This window comes from Dermacentor andersoni, chromosome 7, assembly GCF_023375885.2.
Source record: "Dermacentor andersoni chromosome 7, qqDerAnde1_hic_scaffold, whole genome shotgun sequence".
NCBI lineage: Eukaryota > Metazoa > Arthropoda > Arachnida > Ixodida > Ixodidae > Dermacentor > Dermacentor andersoni.
In genome coordinates, this window is record NC_092820.1 from 4,182,478 (window position 1) to 4,191,898 (window position 9,421).

Genomic DNA, 9,421 nt, shown 5'->3' on the forward strand with positions numbered 1-9,421 from the left:
TAAAAATGCAAACAAAGAACTGATCTTCGCTATACTGTTCGGGGAAAAGAAATAAAAAATTAGACAGCCGCAACACACGCCACTAAAGCCACCACCGCCGGCATAACGCGGAACCAACAGTTGGCAACATTCATTCGTGCTTCATTGTCCGCTTCGTCTCCGCAACGAGAGCCGCCATCCTTTCGCGCCGGCCGTATTGTCATAGTTTTGTTTTTCCGCAAGTCCGCGCACGCAGCTCATCGGTAGCTGCACGGGTGCACGGCGTCGCATTGCGACCTGCGGCATTTTCTCGTGTTCGCGCAATCGGTGTGAAACATGTCGCATGTGAAATATTTGATAGAAGTGCCTCACGTCCAAGTCGAGCCGCCGTACGGGTGTAAGGCTGTGTGCCCCGTTCTCGGAAGCGTCGACGGGTTTCCGGCATGCGGATTTCAGGTACGTGCAAATGCGTTTCGCCCTTCTATTGAGCTCTGGAGCAAAGCGTGCAATATTTCATGTGAAAGATGCAGTGCCCGTCATCATGGTGTGAATTTCGAGCGGCAAACGAGAACTGTGCCGCTTAGAGCACACCGCGGCTGCTAAGTCAGCGTTGAAATTGTTTTACGTTACCGTAATATGTTGCTGTCTGTCTAATCTGCGGCTTGTGGACAGCTAGCCCATTGACTTTTGCTTGTGGCAGCGATAGGTATATAAATGGAAGCGGTAATAATTTTCGAGAGCAGACAGTTGTTTCGCGGCGCGATGTTTGGTCGTGTTCATGGCGTTATGAAAGCTAGAAAACTAACTGGCTTGATCGTGCTTAGTTCCAACTCCAAGGAGCGTAACGTTGGCGCTGTATATGTTTGTTTTCCGTGCCGCGAGTACCACTTTCATGCTTTTGTTGCATGAGAGTGGTAGCAGCTGCATGCCGTCTGGGCAGAATACAATAAAAGCAATTTCCTCACTTTCATACGTATGCAATGTGACGTAACAAAATTTCCAGCGTCTTATTCGGAGCGTAAATGTCCAGTAGAGTTTAGTAAGAAACTCAAATTCTGTCTTAGCTTAGTAGGCGTGAAACAAGTGAAACTCTCATTCCTTTTTGAATTGTTCGCCCAAGCCGCACCGCCCGCAGATGCGTCATCGGGTAATTGACAGTAGCTTCGCTACGTGAGTTGTTTTTTATGCGCCAATATTGCCCGGTTAAGTATATTGTTAATTTATGCCGACGCTCGTTCATCTTGATTTTAAGCGATTACTATCCCCGAGTACCGGACGATGCCAAACTTGTTGCGAGGTGTAGCAAACGCGGGAAATTCAAAGTGGCGTGGCTGCAAGTTCCTGTTTTTACTTTTCTTGCATTCAAAGCCAACAGACACAGTATCACTGATTTATTTTTCATTTCTGCAGTACTTGACCAATCTAATCTGACAACTGCATTTGCTCTTTAATGTTCTCCATTTATGTGTATTCAGCTGGGCTGCCAGAAAATGCTTGAATTTTTTTCAGTATCCAAGTGACGAAATATTTCACTTACGGCCGTGTGTGAAACACGCAAGATGACAAAACTGATAGCAAAATGATGAGATGTTTCTTTTATAGCGTTTGGACTCGACTTTTGGTGAAGATGTCGATCGACCTTGGGCCTGGTGACAGCACACCCGACATGGCCAAAGTGCAGTCTATCAGTTGAGTGCCCCCGAATGGACCATCAACATCGGAAAATGAAACAGAGCCAGGTAGGGGCAACTTTTACTTTGGAACAGAATACTGACAGCTGCCTCTTTTTTAAAGAACTAAATAACATATTTACAAACCCATCCTTTATCTTTGTGCAGCCTACATAGAATTGTTTTTTGCTTGTTATACAGATCTTCAGAAAGCAGTTCTTCTGAACCCTTTCTGCATGCACAAATAAATAAAGAGGAGTGCACTTTCTGAAGAAATTGATGCACTGAAATGTGCGTTCGACACACAATGAGATGCAAAATAACCAATAACATTAAAGCGGTAAAAAAAAAACAAGTTTGAAACATGTTCTAACATCATAACCCGCCTTGGCATACGGATCTAAATATAACAGCAACAGCGGTGCATGCAGAGAAGTGTTTGTAAATGTTTGCAAGATATGTACGTTGTCTAAGAAATTGTTTTTACTTACTCGGAGCTTCTTGGTGCCGTGGCAGTGCAGTAAAAGCTCAAAATGATGCCCCTGCTCCTAATAAAGCACCTTTCGATTTTAAAATTAAATTATGGGCTTTTACATTCCAAAGTCACAACCTGAAGTTTTGGGAACCTGGCCTTCTTTAATGTACACCCGAATCTAAGTGCATAAGCGTTATTGCATTTTACCCCCATTGGAGGGCAGCTGCCATGGCCTACATTGAAGTTAGGACCAGCATGACTGAGCAGCATGGCATCATAGTAAGTGGGCTATAACACCAGGTCAAAATGAGAAATACTGCTTAGAACTACCAACTTCTTGGCTCACAAGCACTTTGCACTAAGTTAAAGGAGTATGGAGTACTGACAGCGACCACTTATGTACCAATTTCTTTTTAGGCTGACTCTGTTATTAGGGTGCGAAGCTTCAATTAGTCAAAACCAGCCTAAATTACAGAACCAGCTCAAAACACGCACCATGTATAGCTGGATTTGGACATGAAAATGGAGTCAATTCATGTCGCCGAAAATGGAGGTGGCAGTCACATTATTTCATGCATTTTGCCTAAAACATAGTCAATAATAATTAATCAATTTCTAAAATATTCTTTTCAAAAGTTTTTTTCAAGCATGAAAGGAGGAGCCAAATGGTGTTCAGGTGCACGAGTGGTTAGTTGCATGGCACTTTTCGCATGTATTCACTGGCTTCTTTCAAGCTTGAAAAAAAAGCTTGTTGCACCTATTGAGCAGTAGAAAGCTGGATTGGTAATTTTTCAGGATGCTCTACAATTTTTGCACTGACACTCTTGCTTTGAATATAATATTTGAGCAGTTAAATAATCGTTTATAACTAATTACCTAATTAGGAAAAATGCAAGAATTGGTTTCACTTCCTCCAAACAATGGCAAAGGACATTACCTTGGTGCTGTCCAGCTACGTGGCACTTGTACATATTTAAAGCTTGCACATGTCCGACAGACCACCTGGTAATTACAAGGCATATATAGCAGTGGCTAAGTTGTGTGAGCCAGCCATGTGTAGCGAATCATGCGAAACGGCCATGTTTGTTTGACTTAAGGGCATGGTAAGATTTACATGCTCGACACCTTGTATCAGTGGGTTCTAGGCCTGTTCGTAGTTTAGCTGCTACATAAACAATATTTCTTCACGTGTAAGCTCATATGCATCTTTCAAGTATATTCCCTCATGTGTCCAAAATAAACCATCCTCGCGCTTCCTTCATTATGTCTTCATCTGTTGCTGTGCTAAATTTTTAACATGCAACTGCACAAATTTTCATCTAGTTTTCATATTTCCTCGTTGTTTGGTGGCTTTATTTCTGAACAAGTTGTTTTCGTTAAACCCTGTTGCACACAGCAGTACACAGCATTTCTGCCTAGAGTGGGAATTTTTTTTTTCAGATTGACATTAATACACCTTGCCTGGGCAATGTAAGGCATTCTACATAACACGGCCCTGCAATAATGTTTTATATTGCATTCCAGCATCATGCAAAAGCTGTTTACTTACCAGATTAGAATATGTATAAGTGTTGGAAGTAACAGAACTGGAAGAAGCCAGCAGATAATGAGGCCAAGGAAAGCATGTTTTAAGTTTTTTATATGAAGTAAGAAGTGATAAATTCTAAGTAAATGAAAGTGGATTAAAAGATATCCACCTGTGGGTGAGGAACGAACCCATAACCTTCACATTACGCATGTGATATACTAACCACTGTGGTACTACGGCCGTGTTCAAGCGTCGACAATCTGAGGGGCCATTGTGGATGGTTGAATGCTGCCTCTGTGGCACAGTGGTTAGTGCATCGCATGCCTAATGCAAATGCTGTAGGTTCGTTCTCCCCCCATGCCTGTTTTTACCATTTTCATTTACCTTTATCATTTCTACATTTAAATAGAAAATTACAAATAAGTTTCCATGTGCCTTCCCTGGCATCTTCCAGCTGTGATTCAGAAAAAGTTTGAGCCTCAGTATCCTTTCTTCTCATTTGGAAGAACAGGAGCTTCATTTTAAAAATAATGAGTTCACTTTGTTCAGCATCTCAATGTGGTCTCAAATCTTATCACAGCATGTGTATTACTAAGTGAAGTTTTTGTTAAGATGATGATATAGCATGGGACCTAATTAGTAGCCTTTGTGTTCAGATATATGACTAGTCTAATAAATAGGAGGATTTTAAGAAGCACTTCTAAGATGGTCTGATCATGTGTTTAAAAAAACTAATCTAGCATGATTTCAGGTATAACTGTTGCCCCTGAAAAATATTTGGATCATCTGCATTGGTATTGTTTTTAGAGAGCACCAATACTGCTTTGGTTGAAGTAGCCTCGTGGAACATGAAGCATCGCTTCTTGCTGAGTCAAGGAAATATCTGCATATCTGAGGTGCATGTGTCATATGCTCGAATGCTGTTTAAAGGCTGCTAATAAGAAAATTACTTCACTTGCCTTCCAGAGATTGCTTCAGTAGTCTATGCTACTCGATCATAAAGAATTTACCAGAGTGAACATTCATCACAGTTGCCTTTGCAATGTTTATGCAAAATACCACAATTGCCTACTAGGCATGTGACTGCACTAAAACTTGGAATTAATGACCAGTAAGATTTATGGGACTGCAAAACTTGTTATTACTCCAGAACAAAATGCCAGGCACTTCGGTTATTTCTGCCATAGAGTTTCTTACAGTAATTACTAAAGGGAACTCTGGCGCTCCAGTCGTACCACCATGGGAATGATGGGAAGCACATGGATTTGTCTGATATTCGTGCTTGTGAATTCAGACGTTCTTGTGGCTTCGTATATTATGCGCTATATAAATCTTATTGTCGTAAATTTCAGCGCAGTCTATACTCTTCGAAGTGCAGAAGACGGCGCCAACACGCACAATTGCTATTAATTGCAAGGATTGAGCTTGTCCAGCTGGCCAAATCAAAAGGCGCCAAGCGTCTCAAGGCACTGGTATGCCCGCGATAACTTCATCAGGGCGTTGCACTCGCTTGTCGTTACATGCCTCCGTGGCTTAATGGTTTCAATATCAGACTTCTTCTCTAGAGTTCCTGTGTTTGAATCCTGTCGTCGGACGATTTTAATGTTTATTTATTTATTACACAGTATATTGTTGAAAATGACTAGTTTACAAAGTCACAAAGCCGCTTGAAGCCAAACAGACGAAGTTTAGGCAAATCCATGTACTTCCCATAATTTCCATGCTGGTACAGCCGTTCTTGTTTGACCTCCTGTAGACACTAATGTCAGAGTTCCCTCTAGTAATTATTGTATGAAACTGATTTCTGCACCGCAGTCTTGCAGAAGCGGCACCACACCCGCTGCGTAAACATGCACTACCTTTCGTCCAAGTGCAGGGAATGCTGTGAACTCGCCCTGTACAAAGCCTGCACTTAGTAAAACAAATCACAACGTGCAGTTGCTGTCACGTTGAACTGGTGGAATGAGTATTGAAATGCAGCACCTCCTGAACTAGTTCAGGAAGTGCAGGTTAATCAAGTGGAGATTATATAGTAGCAGAAGTTGAGTGATGCTGCATTACATTCACGAAATACACTTCATGATACTTTTCCATTTATTTCCTCAGTTATTAAGAATCCATTTTGCAATGTTGGACAAAACTACAGAATGCCAACATATTTTCTAGCATTCACTGGTAGCAAACATGTCAAAACATGTTCTAGTTTCTGGATTGCCGCTTCGACCGTTAACCCCCTAGTTAATTCCGGAAAAATGTACAAAATTTTCCAAATTCTTTACATACTCAATTTTTCGGTGTCATTCTCATTCTAAAAATAATTACTTCATTGGTCTCTGGTTAGAAATAACACAAAAATAAGAGCTGCTCTTGAGGGCAGCTTTCCCTCAATGCCGACTGTAACTCATCTTTGACAATAACAGCAGCATAACATCGGGCAGAAAGAGTGCGACTCGTCATTGGCGATATTGGTGCTACCTGCAGTCACTAGTACAGCTTGGGATCAAGGGTTAAAGGTTGCGACTTCGTTGCTGCCCAATTTTAATTCTGCAGCTGTTACACGTGGGTGTATCGTGTGTATGTACGTGTGCATGCATTAAAATGACTTCACGCTAGAGCAAAGCAACTGTAGCGCAGAGAGGCATTAGTCATCTTTATATATTTGCTTTGTAAAGATGCGCTAAGTTTATCTTTTGCAATATAGACTTGGTGCTCTTTGGCCAAAGATGACCTTGTGCTACTAAAACCTATCAATTAGCTTTTTGCAGTAGCAGGTGCTTATTCCTTTTTCGGGATTGGTGTGTGAGTTTTAATTTGTTTTTCTTGAACTGTGCAATTCCCACTCAGAGGACTGCATGTCATTTGAGGTGTTCCTTTTTCAATCAAGAATGTTGAGGTTGTGTTTGTGAAACTCGATTTCTTGCCTCAAACGAGCTTGTACAAACTGACCAAGCTGATAATTCTACCTGCTTATATATGAAATATGTTGCGGTTATGAACCCTCATAATGAATGACACATAGTATAAAAATTTTATCTATTAAAACAATTTAATGAAATTTTTCATGTTTTTCGCGTTCGTGTTCACTTCTCTACTCTCGTGTCCTGTCTGCATGCCTCACCTCTTTTTTACCACAATGCAGGGGGAAAAGGTTCCGGTAACACCATGCATTCAGTATGGTGGCCCAGACGTGTATGCAAGCAATCTCCTTCATGTGGACCAAGAACTACTCTGCAGTGTCTCGCAGACTTCCATGCGAAGTCCTCAACATTCTCGTCTCAGTGGAATGGCTGCTCATCTATCTGCGTGTCCATCACCAAGACGGCCAGTTGTAAAGCTCCTGTACCTGTTTAAGAAAGCTTAATGATTTTTTTATTTAGTTTTCACGGTTGGCCATAGAATCTTAACATTTTTGATGTTTATAACATTTTTACCTGGCACAAAGTGGTGCAATAACTTTAAACCAGTGTAATGTATTTAAGTGATGCTCACTCTAATGCCTATCTGGTTTTGTTAGTGTTTAAGAAATTTGTATGTCTGATGAGGTAACAACATTTGAATTTGTCATCGTGGCTCGTTTCAATGAGCTGCTAGGAAAAAAGTCGCAAAACTTATCACACGCCAGTTGTAGCATTTTTGTTTTCATGACTATAGTATACACGTTTCAAAAGATGGAAAGTGGGGAAAAAAACCTGAAGAACATAATCATCCTAGGATTGTCATGTCCTTACAACTCCGCAATGATAATGCCTCATACATCTTGGGAGCACATTGGTCACAATTCCTACAGGTATACTTGATAAGAGAATAGCTTGCACCCAGATTTGCCACACAGTTGATGGCTGATGGCTTTTGTTTGTCGTCTTCATGCTACTACTGTGTATTCAATATTCATTTAGATGTAAAGGACACTAGAGGCACTGAAGTACCAAATGGCACTTGCATTTCAGGGGACAAAGTGCCCAGCATGCCTGTCACAAAACGTGTTCTAGGGGCTACCTTGCCTCTATAGGTAAATGGATACCAGATGCTCTGTGTACAGTGTAATCGGTGTACTTGTCTGGAGTGCTTGAAAGATGTGCTACGGGCTGTACTGGCACTGTCTGAAGATAATGCATGGTTCTAGAAAGCCTGCAGCTGAGCATCTGCCACCATACTGAAGGAACTGTCCTAATTTTGTTGTTGAAATGTAGGAGCTGCAATGAATAGTTGTGAATGTGTGCTCCGAATCTTTTAATGTGGAATGCCTTGATTATTTCCCGTGTGGTTTGACATTTGTCTCGAAAGAATTTTTGTGTCTTCAAACAAAGGTTTGCAACCGCAATTGAAACAATGTGATGCTAGATGTGAAGCATTAGGGTTGTAAAGTGAATGTTTGTTTTCTTTTAGTCTAATAATAATGCACCTGCCGCTCTGTACAATGTAAGTCTTCCCTCACTTGAGAGGATACTGATAAACTATACCAGTGTTACAGGGCACAAAAAGGGAGACATGTCTAACGCCGCAATTATCTTTTCTGTTTTGCCACCCTGTTCAAGTTTCCTATTTATCATAGGCACATGATAGACAACTTGCGGTGCCGAGAAAACTTTATCCACATCATATGTATTGGCCACGTTCCATAAACCATCTGATAATCTATGTATATAGGGCACCACAGCAAACCTTCTTTTTCTGTTTTTCTTGTTTCTTAGCCTGGCCTTTTACCCACTTTAAAAGCTTTTTGCAGGTTAGTGATAATAAATGCACAGGATAACTAGCCTTTTCGAGCCTATTTGTTGTGAAAAACTGTTTCATATTGTGTGGACATGACTAGCTTACTCAGCTCTTAAGTTTGCCATTACTAATGTCCGCACAATATGAAACAAAGTTTTTCACAACAAATAGATAGAGAGGCATTCCACATTAAAAGATTGGGAGAGACTTACATTAGCCATGCATCTTTGTCTCTGTTAGGATGCGAATTTCAGTATCTTCAGAACACGTGTGTTAATCTGAAGTAGTCTTTTTGTTGTTTCCTTTTTTACTTACTTCCTGATATGCTTAACTGATATCTTCATACCTTGTCATGTTCTTACGCTGCGGTTTTTTTGCAGTCACCCATATATATATATATATGTTCTTCGTTTCAATAAAAATTTAGTTGAGAGTTAGCGCTCATCCTGGTCTGCTTCTAGTGTGTGTACGTGTCACTTCGCGCTACAATCCAAGATCATGTTACTGTACCAACTCGCCCAACTTTCTATCCTTGTGTTAACATAGACACACTCAGACTTGTTCTTACTTATGTGACCGGTTATTTTTGTACTTTATAATAAGATGCAGTGCTTTTCGAATGAAAACATGTGATAGTTCGTAGCGAGATTATTTAAAAAAAACTTTTCTGCTTAAAATTTATTTGAACAAGCCTGTGGCATTATTCGGTGCTTATGTCTTTATATTGGTACGGTTTTACTCCTTATCTTTTTACTTTTAAAACGTGCAAACATTATTATGTAAGCATTTCACTTTATTTAAATAATAAATACTTTTCTTATGACATTTCGTCACAAATTTTACAATGATTTTGTTCAATTAGGTAAGCTTAGACTAGCTGATTGTTATTCTGATAGCTTAACTTACTATGCCTGTGGGATATTCAATGCAAGCACATGGTGAAAAATGAACTAAATTGTTGGGTATAAGCAGGTCACTGGCAGTAAATGGAGCATACATATATTTCAGGAAATAGTGCATGATTATATATTGAACAGCTTGCACAGCTACACATGC

General features: G+C 40.4%; 1 long non-coding RNA gene across 1 annotated transcript; it reads left to right on the forward strand.

Annotated features, from left to right (window-relative positions):
* Positions 1 to 213: 213 nt before the first annotated feature.
* Positions 214 to 9,073, forward strand: LOC129385979 (uncharacterized). Its single transcript, XR_008613454.2, has 3 exons — positions 214 to 435; positions 1,582 to 1,718; positions 6,792 to 9,073. It is a non-coding gene; the product is annotated as an uncharacterized lncRNA (long non-coding RNA).
* Positions 9,074 to 9,421: the final 348 nt, after the last annotated feature.